The following is a 10,297-nucleotide window of genomic DNA, read 5'->3' as shown; positions in this document are numbered from 1 at the left end:
GATGAAATTATGATCCGTACATGCAGTTCACCATTTGATCAGTTAAAGCTGAATAATTGTTGTACACTGCCACCGTGCATGCTATATGCTGTACATGGACTATTTCTAATACTGTGCTTTAGAAGTGACCAACTCCTCTAATGTGAGCATCCGCAGTATATGGACATGCGTGCAATTGGTGGCAAGGATCAGTTTGTATAATCAAGAGACTCTAAACACAATCCCTTTGGAGAGTTCATGTTTTTTACTATACCTGTCATGGCTTTTGTGTTTAAGTTATATACCATTATTATTTGTTATTCATGGCTTTGGTTTTGCTGATGGTTTTCTGTTCATTTTATATTTGTAGTTCTAGCTCCTGGTTTCAGTAACTGTGTCTTCCCTGTGTTCTATGTTTCATATCCAGTCAGTCATGTCAAGTCTGGGTCTCTGAGTCTGCGAATGTCTTGTGCTTCCTGTTTTACTTTGAAAGTCCTTTCCTTAAGTCGGGGTATTCTGCTTTGCATCCTTTGTCTTGTTATGTGTGATTTGTCCTGGCTTTGTTGTAGGGCTGAACGATTATGGAAAATAATCTAATTGCGATTTTTTGCCCCAATATTGCGATTGCGATGCGATATGCGATTATTTTTTAAGGTCTTTGTCTTCTGTATTATTAAACAAAGACAAGCAATACATCATATAGTATGGCCAATACTATATTACATTAATTTTAAACTGTTCTTTCCTGGAAGACAGACCTCTGTTATGATGACATGAGGTGATGCATGAATTGATGACTGACATTTTTATTTAACTTCTTCAATCACAACAGTATATTTGAACATACACAATAGTTTATTTTTAGCTTACAAACATCTGAGCATAAAGTGCTGACAAGGAACCCTGGTGTAAACATTAAAATGAAAGTCAGTACAATGTGCAGATTGCAGAAATATACATAAAAAAAATCGGTGGCTTTACCACACTCAGTTTTTCGACATCTGTGAACTACTAGACAGTCATTCAATTAAAAAATAATATTAAATAAATAAAACTAATAAATAAAAAATACACACATCTTACTGATCTCTGCAGTCAGTAACATTACACATAAAGTGCAAACATAATAGAAATTGTATAAACACACACACAAACACGCCTTTAAAATTTAAAGGCGTGAAATTGGACGATCTAGCCTTCTGATTAGCTAATCAGAAGGCTAGTTCTGATTAGCGTCACCGCTGTCTCGGTGGAGTTTAATAAACTCGGCCGTCTGCTTCTTGCTATCTAAAATATAACCAGACACTGGTGTAAATTCTCGACTGTCTCATACTTCTGTTTAATAAGTTTTCTGTTTGACGTTTAGTCAGCTGTGTGAAAACCAAGGAGGAACCCACCCGGGGGATTAATAAAGTTTTATTTTATCTAATCTAATAACTTTAATCTCAGCCAAACCGATTTACTCACGAACAAACAAAACACTGAAAAAAGCCCAACAATAACATTTTTAGGTTGTCTAAGTGACTTATATATTACGTTTAACCCGAGCAGCGAAACTCCGCGGTGATCTGAAAATGATGTGCCGGGAGTTGTGCCGTTCTCGGCCGCATCAGTAACCCTCGAGCTCCCGGCTAGCTGTCGAGCTGGTGGGTAGCAGACGCCTCTGAAAACGTCGAAGCACTTTTGCAAATATGGGATATCTTGATAAACCGAGCAGATATTTGATGTTTACACAACTACTTTCTCGCCTGAAAATATGTTAAAAGTTTATTTTGTGACCCAGAAAGATTAGTATGAGTAATTTTAAAACTTAGTAGCGGCCGCCATTGTTGGAAACTGGAGTTTGGCTGGGCCGCGCTATGAATTCTGGGATATGGTAGTAATTTGGACAGCCTTCGGCGCGTCGCTGTGACGTAATCGGTCTACAAATGCGGCCTCAGGAGGATGCAGCCCATGAATTTGGACATGTCCAGAGTATAATCGCAGCCTTTGCGGTTAGAAAATTGCACTTGATCATGTCGCGATATTATCGCAAATGCGATATATCGTTCAGCCCTACTTTGTTGCCACCTTGTTCCCCAATCGCTCGTTGTCCTGCCTGTGTATTTAAGCCCTGTGTCTTCCTCTGTCTCAGGTTTTTATGTTTCATGTCCTGGGTTTCTAGTCCCAGACTTTTGTTCCTTTGTATCATATTTTAGTTTCACCCAGTTTTGGTTTTGTTTTAGTTTAGCCGCTGCCATGTTCAGCACTTGCTTGTATTTCATTTCCCCCACTGTAAATAAAGCTCACGTGTCAGTCATTCATCAGTGCCTGCACTTGGGTCCTTTCTCTCACCACTCCACATGTCTGCTTCCGCAGCCATGACAATACCACATTAGAGTAATCCACCTACCACAAATCAGTTGCTCTTCTTTCCACATGAATGTAAGGTTTCAAAAAAGTGTATAATCCTGTTACTACTAAATAAAAACACTATAAGCTTTTCAGTTACAACCAAAAAAACTGTTCTAGCATGAAAATACCTTGTCAGGCATGTATGAATTAACCTCCTACCATGTAAGTTAGCCTGGTGGTGCCAGTTGACGCCTTTCTTAAATAATTATGCTGATCTCTATTTTAATCAGCTTCAGATATGTGGAGGGTACTTCAAGCTGAGAGTTTCTTCCTGTAATTGCTTCACTGAGTTTTGACAGCTGGGCTAGAAACTCCTTAATCATTTGCTTTAAGGCAAACTCATCAAATTGCTCTTCAGCGCACTGACCCACAAGAACCTGCAAAGTAATGAAAAAATGTCAACCGATTTAGTGATATGATCTTTAAAAACCTGAATTACAAAACCTTTTTGTTACATCTGGCCATTGTCTACTTCACAGTTTTGGCCTTTGATCAAGGACCTCAGTTTGTAGAAATACCAAACATCTGGTCTTACCTTCATGTCTGGGCTTATTAGTGAAAACAATAAGCTTTCACAATAAGCAGTAAGTGTCCATGGCTGATGGAGTTTCAGGTAAGGATTGTGACCAGAACCATTATTAACAGCACAGTCATGACTCACAAGAAAATGTAATAGTGTGTGATTTTATGTATACAAAATAAAACTTGGAGCATTTACATCTTACCAGAGAGTTTGTTTTCCAAGAAGAAGATGATCCACATGAATATCTTGTGGATCATCTTTTGAAGCTATCTGACAGATAGTATTAATCCACTATATTCCTCACAAAGCTGGCAAAAACATGACAGTTTGACTTTCAATGAATCTGACATCACTGCAACATTTTTAAATGAAGAATTAATCACCACACTTCCAACGATGTGCAAGACTGTTTATTAATAAATTAATTTGTAGACATTTATGTAATGCTTGAATGGATTTCCTGAATTACATGGCCTCCAGTATTACTGTGAATTGCCAAAATGAAGACATCCTGCCTCTGAGTGACAAAGTAGTTTATTACTCCTTTGCTACTCTATTATAATTCTTCAGAGTCAGGCTGTCCTAAAAATGCTCTGAAAAACCTTTAGCTGATCCAAAACACTGCACTGAGAGCACTGAGAGTACAGTCTTTGGCTCTCGGAGGAGGCGGATGCACTTTTTCTCCTCTCCCTTGTGTTTTTTGTATTACTTTTCCCTGGAACACTCTCTCACAGTCTGTTTCTAAAACCTAAAAGAGAATTATGGATTTGATCAACTGGTCTCTGAATGCTATTGACACCCTTTTCTCAACGAGAAGTCTGGGCTCGGGAGAGCCCGAGTGCCCTGGAGGGACTTTCCCTGCCGGATACACGATGGACGGGTGGCAGACATGGAGGATCGTGTGCCTGGCGGGACTGTCAATCGAGGACGCTGAAGATATCTACCTATTTGGAACCATGATAACAGGGTTCTTGCTGATCGGAGCTGGCTTGGCCCTGGCTTATCGGAGAATTGAGAAAGCGGAAACGGCTGTTCAAAACCCCCCAAGGCTTCCCGCTGGGATTGAAAGGATGCGACGAGGCGCGACTTCTCAGAATGGGCTCACTGAGTGCAGCATGGTTAAGATCTTGGAGAAGCTTATGGCTGCCGTGAATACTCAGAATAAGACCTCTGAGCGAAAGTTGGATCACATCTTGGAGCCGCTCACTGCGGTCGTGACGTCTCAGAATCTGCTCTTTGAGCACAAGAATGACAAGACCACGGAGCGCAAGTTTGATAACATCATGGAGAAGCTTGCTGCTCTCCAACGGGAGATTAAGAGTCCAGTGTCAAAGAACAGCTTTGAAATTCTCATGAGTTGTTCGCATAAACGAAAAACCACCATCATAATGCGACTATCCCTTCAGCGCCAGCTGTGGGCTCAAGGCTGGAGCCGAACAAAAACTCCCTGATAACGACTGTGTTTAGACTGTTCATTCCCATTCCATGCAAGGCCACCTGGGTTGGCTGGAAGACTGTTTACTTAGCCTGCCAGGGCGAAGGACACTGTCTCAGCTGAACTATGGCCACGCACACATATACATATACACTGATAAGCACTCACTCATCACCCCTCCACATGGACACGCACGAAACACGTACACTGATACGCCCCCGCTATCACCCTCCCTACCCCGGATCCAACACCTCCTCTCATGCTCACCTCGCATCCGATGTGGACACCGGATCAGCTGGAGGCGCAATCGAAGACTGCAGCGGTCCCAGATCAGCTGTACACACTGGAATACTCTCCCATGTTGTTTGTCTGTGTTTATTGTGCTATGGTGTGTTGATATCTGCGCATTCCTGTATTCTGTGTTACACATTTCAATGTTTTTTTCCCCCCTTGCTACCTAGCCTGACCTGTCTCCCCAATGTGATGTTTGTGTATTGTATGTACGGTTGGCTAGGTCTGTCATCTCGGTTGTGGGCAACTGCAACTGACAAATAAAGGCTATCTCATCTCTCATCTCATCATCACCGAGACTCCCATATTAGCTTCTACTCATTGGCTTCCAGTTAAATCCAGAATTTATTTGTTTGCCAGAGTTTGCAAAAGAATAATGGCAGGCAGACCTTTTAGCTATTAGATCCCTCTCCTATGGAACCAGCTCTCACTTTGGGTTTCGATGTCTTTTAAGACCAAGCTTTCTTTTTTGATTAAACTTAATATAACAGTTATGCTTCTATGTGCTTGAGCACCTCCCGTTTCTTTACTCCTCATGCATTTGTCACAAATTACCTTTTGTCTACTTTCTCTTGTAGCCCATCACCCTATACCACCCCACCCCATTTATGGTTCTCTTTATGATCCATTTATTTCTCTCCCTACCAAGTGACACCATATTCATATTATTGCCCTTTCTAAATTTAGTCTTTCATCAAGTTCATACTTCTCTACTTCTCCCTCGCTTCTTTACAATATAAAAGTGCCTATAGACAACTGTTGTTGTTAAATATATAATGATTGAAAAAAAAGTTCATACTGTAGCAGTTTTCATACTCTTAACTTAATGCTGAGGTGTAATAGAAGTTGGGGATCGACTGCAGTCTTCATGCAGTGATGTTCTCTGTCAGGCAGAGGGAGCTGCAGGAAGCGAGACCCCATCTCATGAGCTCTTTTATCCCCTCATATCCAAGTGAACTTTGTTGGTAATCAGATAGGTGTTAGTTGAAATTTCTAAATATATTGCATAAAAAAAGAGAATCCACACATTGCTTAAAGTCCCATCAGGTCCAAAAAATAGAGTTGTACACAGCATTGATGTGCAGGGTGTACCGGAAGTGTGGGATCAGTAGCTGTACACATAGAAGGTAATTATCAAAGTAAAAATTTGAATAAAGATCAGAATAAAGTCCTCTATATGATATAAAATGATTTAAGTAATATAGAAACATCACTATAGAAGGGTTTTATAGTGTATCTCACCAAATTTCACCTTGTAGAGAGGATGGATCTCAGGGAAGGTGCGGAAAGTAGCAATAGCAAAGACCTCTGCCAGATAGTGAGTGCTCATGAGGTGATAGACTGCTTGATGTTCCAATAGATCTGCACTTTTAATAAACAGCTTGGCTAGCAGCCATTCTGCCTCTGAGTCACTGGGCAGAAAGATGTGGTTCTGCTCAGAAGGCTGTTGATGCAGCTGTAATAGAAAATATATTGAAAGATATTGTACTGATGCTTCTGAATAAAACCCCAACCCATTTATAATGCAGATTTCCAATGGTACCAACTTCTATTACACCTCTGTATTTACAGTCCTGTTGGAAGTCATCTAAAAAGCAGTAACCTTGCATTACCACACCCTGAACTGCCCCTCTTCCTAATCTTTGACACATGACACGTTCCCGCCACGACGTTCTGTGCACCTCTTGATCCCATTTGGGATTTTATATCAGGGAGAAGGAACACGAGAAACTGGAGAAACACCAAGGGCTCAGAGAAGAGCTCGAGAGGATGTGGAGGGTGAAGGTAACGGTGGTCCCCGTGGTAATAGGAGCACTAGGTGCGGTGACTCCCAAGCTAGGCGAGTTGCTCCAGCAGATCCCGGGAACAACATCGGAGATCTCTGTCCAGAAGAGCGCAGTCCTGGGAACAGCTAAGATACTATGCAGGACCCTCAAGCTCCCAGGCCTCTGGTAGAGGACCCGAGCTTGAAGGATAAACCGCCCGCAGGGGCGTGCTGAGTGTTTTTTTTTTATTTTTTATATATGAGGGATATATATATATATATATATATATATATATATATATATATATATATATACATACATATATATATATATATACATACATGTGAGTGTGTGTCTGTATGTATGTATGTTAATATGTACAAAGTCAAGTTAATTTAAGGGGACAAATTTTTTTATATATATAAGAGGTATATATATACATATATATATATACACATATATGTATATATATATATATATATATATATATATATATATACACTCAACAAAAATATAAACGCAACACTTTTGTTTTTGCTCCCATTCCCCATGGGATGGACGTAGAGACCTAAAATTCATTCCAGATACACAATATAACCATCCCTCCCAAACAGTGGTCACAAATCAGTCCAAATGTGTGGTAGTGGGCACATCTGCCATATTGAGATAATCCATCCCACCTCACAGGTGTGCCACATCAGGATGCTGAGCTGACATCATGAGTAGTGCACAGGTGTACCTCAGACTGCCCACAACAAAAGGCCACCCTGGAATGTGCAGTTTTGTCTCACAGCAAAATGCCACAAGCAATGAGGGAGCGTGCAATTGGCATGCTGACAGCAGGAATGTCAACCAGATCTGTCGCCCGTGCATTGAATGTTCATTTCTCAACCATAAGCCGTCTCCACAGGCGTTTCAGAGAATATGGCAGCACATCCAACCGGCCTCACAACCGCAGACCTCGTGTAACCACACCAGCCCAGGACCTCCACATCCAGCAGGTTCACCTCCAAGATCGTCTGAGACCAGCCACCCAGACAGCTGCTGGAACAATTGGTTTGCACAACCAAACAATTTCTGCACAAACTGTCAGAAACTGTCTCAGGGACGCTCAACTGCATGCCCGTCGTCCTCATCGGGGTCTTGACCTGACTCCAGCTCGTCGCCGTAACAGACTTGTGTGGGCAAATGCTCACATTCGATGGCGTCTGGCACGTTGGAGAGGTGTGCGCTTCACAAATGAATCATGGTTCACATTGTTCAGGGCAGATGGCAGCTGAGAATGTCCCAGTTCTTGCATGGCCAGCATACTCACCGGACATGTCACCCATTGAGCATGTTCGGGATGTGCTTGACCGGCGTATACGACAGCGTGTACCAGTTCCCACGAATATCCAACAACCTCGCACAGCCATTGAAGTGGAGTGGACCAACATTCCACAGGCCGCAATTGACAATCTGATAGACTCCATGCGACGATGTGTTGCACTGCATGAGGCAAATGGTGGTCACACCAGATACTGACCGGTTCTGGGTCCCCAGACCCCCAATAGCGCAAAAAACTGCACATTCCAGGGTGGCCTTTTGTTGTGGGCAGTCTGAGGTACACCTGTGCACTACTCATGATGTCAGATCAGCATCCTGATGTGGCACACCTGTGAGGTGGGATGGATTATCTCAATATAGCAGATGTGCCCACTACCACACATTTGGACTGATTTGTGACCACTGTTTGGGAGGGATGGTTATATTGTGTATCTGGAATGAATTTTAGGTCTATACGTCCATCCCATGGGGAATGGGAGCAGTAACAAAGGTGTTGCGTTTATATTTTTGTTGAGTATATATATATATACATACATATATATATATACATACATATATATATATACATACATAGATTAATGTCAGGTATATATATATATAGCGGCGTATATTTTAAAGTAAAGGTTTTAAAACCCAGTTAGTACTAACATCGCTAATGGCACATAACTTTGCCGGCATGTAGGTGTGTAAAGTTAGGGTATTATTGTTTTTAGCGTTGCTTTAATGAATTTTGTATATTACAGCAACTTGTTGTGGTATGAGGCCACTTGTATGTGACCGTTTGTGTGGTGGAACCACAGATCACTTGTGAATGTGATTATTCGAGGCTGCTCTGATTTTGTGTTGTAGCAGGTTGAATAATCGTTTTGGATTTGACTTTTGTACCCCTTTATGTTGGTCACATGTTAGTCTTTGTGCAGTCAGTGTGGCAACTTTAAATCCTAATGCAGGGGCATCCTTGCTTAAAGATGCCAACTTAAGAAATGCGAGTATTTAGTTTTGTGTCAGGAGAGCAGGTAATAAACTGCTCAAGTTTTGGCTTTGGCTTAATAAATTTAGGGGTCCTAGAGGAACCCTTTTGAGTGAGGTGGTGTTACGCCCCTCTGCAGCCCCTAATCTCCTCAGTGTGTTCAGCTGTTGCTAATTGGCCACACCTAGTAAGGTAGAAATAAATGCATACCTGTGGCAGGCTATTCAGGAAGCTCACTAGTCTGTTGCCTTTGTGGCAACAGCCATTTGAGCCAACCTGGGATGTCATTTTAAGCTAAAACCTCTTCTCACTTACACTCTGATATTCGTCTCCTTTTTTATGTTGCAGCCTCGAGCTGGGTCATAACACCTCCCCTTAAGTTTTCCAAAAAAAACAGATAGATGATCCTCAGGGAAAATATTCTGTGGAGTCATGAGACAGTTTGTGGATAGTTTGAATTCTGTTATTTGTGGTAGTGAGATCATAAAGCTAACACAGTATTTCATAAAATGAACATCAAACAATTGATGGAACCATGATTCTGCTCTGTCTGAAAATCCTGAATGCTTTTCTGGGTTCTCCATTAGGTCATAGTAGTTCACAGCCCGGGATTCCAAGCATTCTGATCAGGTACTACACTGTGACGTCGTCAGACTACATGCCACCGATTGGCTGATAAGTAGCGTCAGTTAATGAGTCATTGAGCGCCATTTGCGAAAATTAAAACCGCAATTTTTGAATTTCGGTGATCATATTTGAATCAGGGAAATTTTGCCCCATACAGTCAGAAATATTGTATTTCTGATCACTTATCAGTACAGATCCTTATTTTTACATCTATAAAAACAAAGCTGACACTCAGCAGATGCCTTTGTGTCAAAGTAACTGAGGATAAAACAGAAAAACATGAAGGAGATTTTCCTTGCCTGGGATTTTATAGCAGATAACCTTAAAAATATTCTGCAGTAGATACATTTGTTCAGTATTGAAGTGAAGAAATTAGGCTTTCGTGTTGGAAATTTAAAAAACAAAAAGCAGTGGCAGACACCGCTGTAAACAACGGTAGCCTGGTGGGTAATAAGCAAGCGAATAACGCAGAAAACAGACTTTCTTATGGGAATCTATTCCTGAGAGAGAAAGACGGAGAGCTCTGCATGACGTGTGATTTTTTATCATGGTGGAGTTAAAACAGCAAAAGTAAGAGGGAATTTAAGGTGTTTATTTAATGTTGATGTGAAGCGAAACATGAAGCTAGTTTGGATCTTCTTTTGCTGCTGGTTCAGTCAATGTTGTTTGAAGATAGATCAAACCTACAGCTTCAGAATCTAGCGCAAAAAAGACAAACACAAAGAGCGGAGCCGCCGAAGTGTGAAAATGTTTCACTCAGTACAGTGCGCTCCAGCTGTGAGGCTCCAGCTGCTGTTATGCAGCTGATGAATTGGTAATTGTGCACTGACTGGTCCTGGCATTCTCCTAACCCCAAAGCTGTTGCTGCTGAGAAAAATGTAATTTACACAGCTGGAGAAGCAATGTACAGGAAGTACCTCCCCACTCTGCTTTTTCTGATTTCACAGTAATCCTCCAGTCTGTCTCCCAGTCATTCTCACACATCT

The sequence above is a fragment of the Astatotilapia calliptera genome, chromosome 15 (genome assembly GCF_900246225.1).
Source record: "Astatotilapia calliptera chromosome 15, fAstCal1.2, whole genome shotgun sequence".
Lineage (NCBI taxonomy): Eukaryota > Metazoa > Chordata > Actinopteri > Cichliformes > Cichlidae > Astatotilapia > Astatotilapia calliptera.
The sequence above is the reverse complement of the archived record's forward strand: the minus strand, read 5'-3'. Positions refer to the sequence as shown.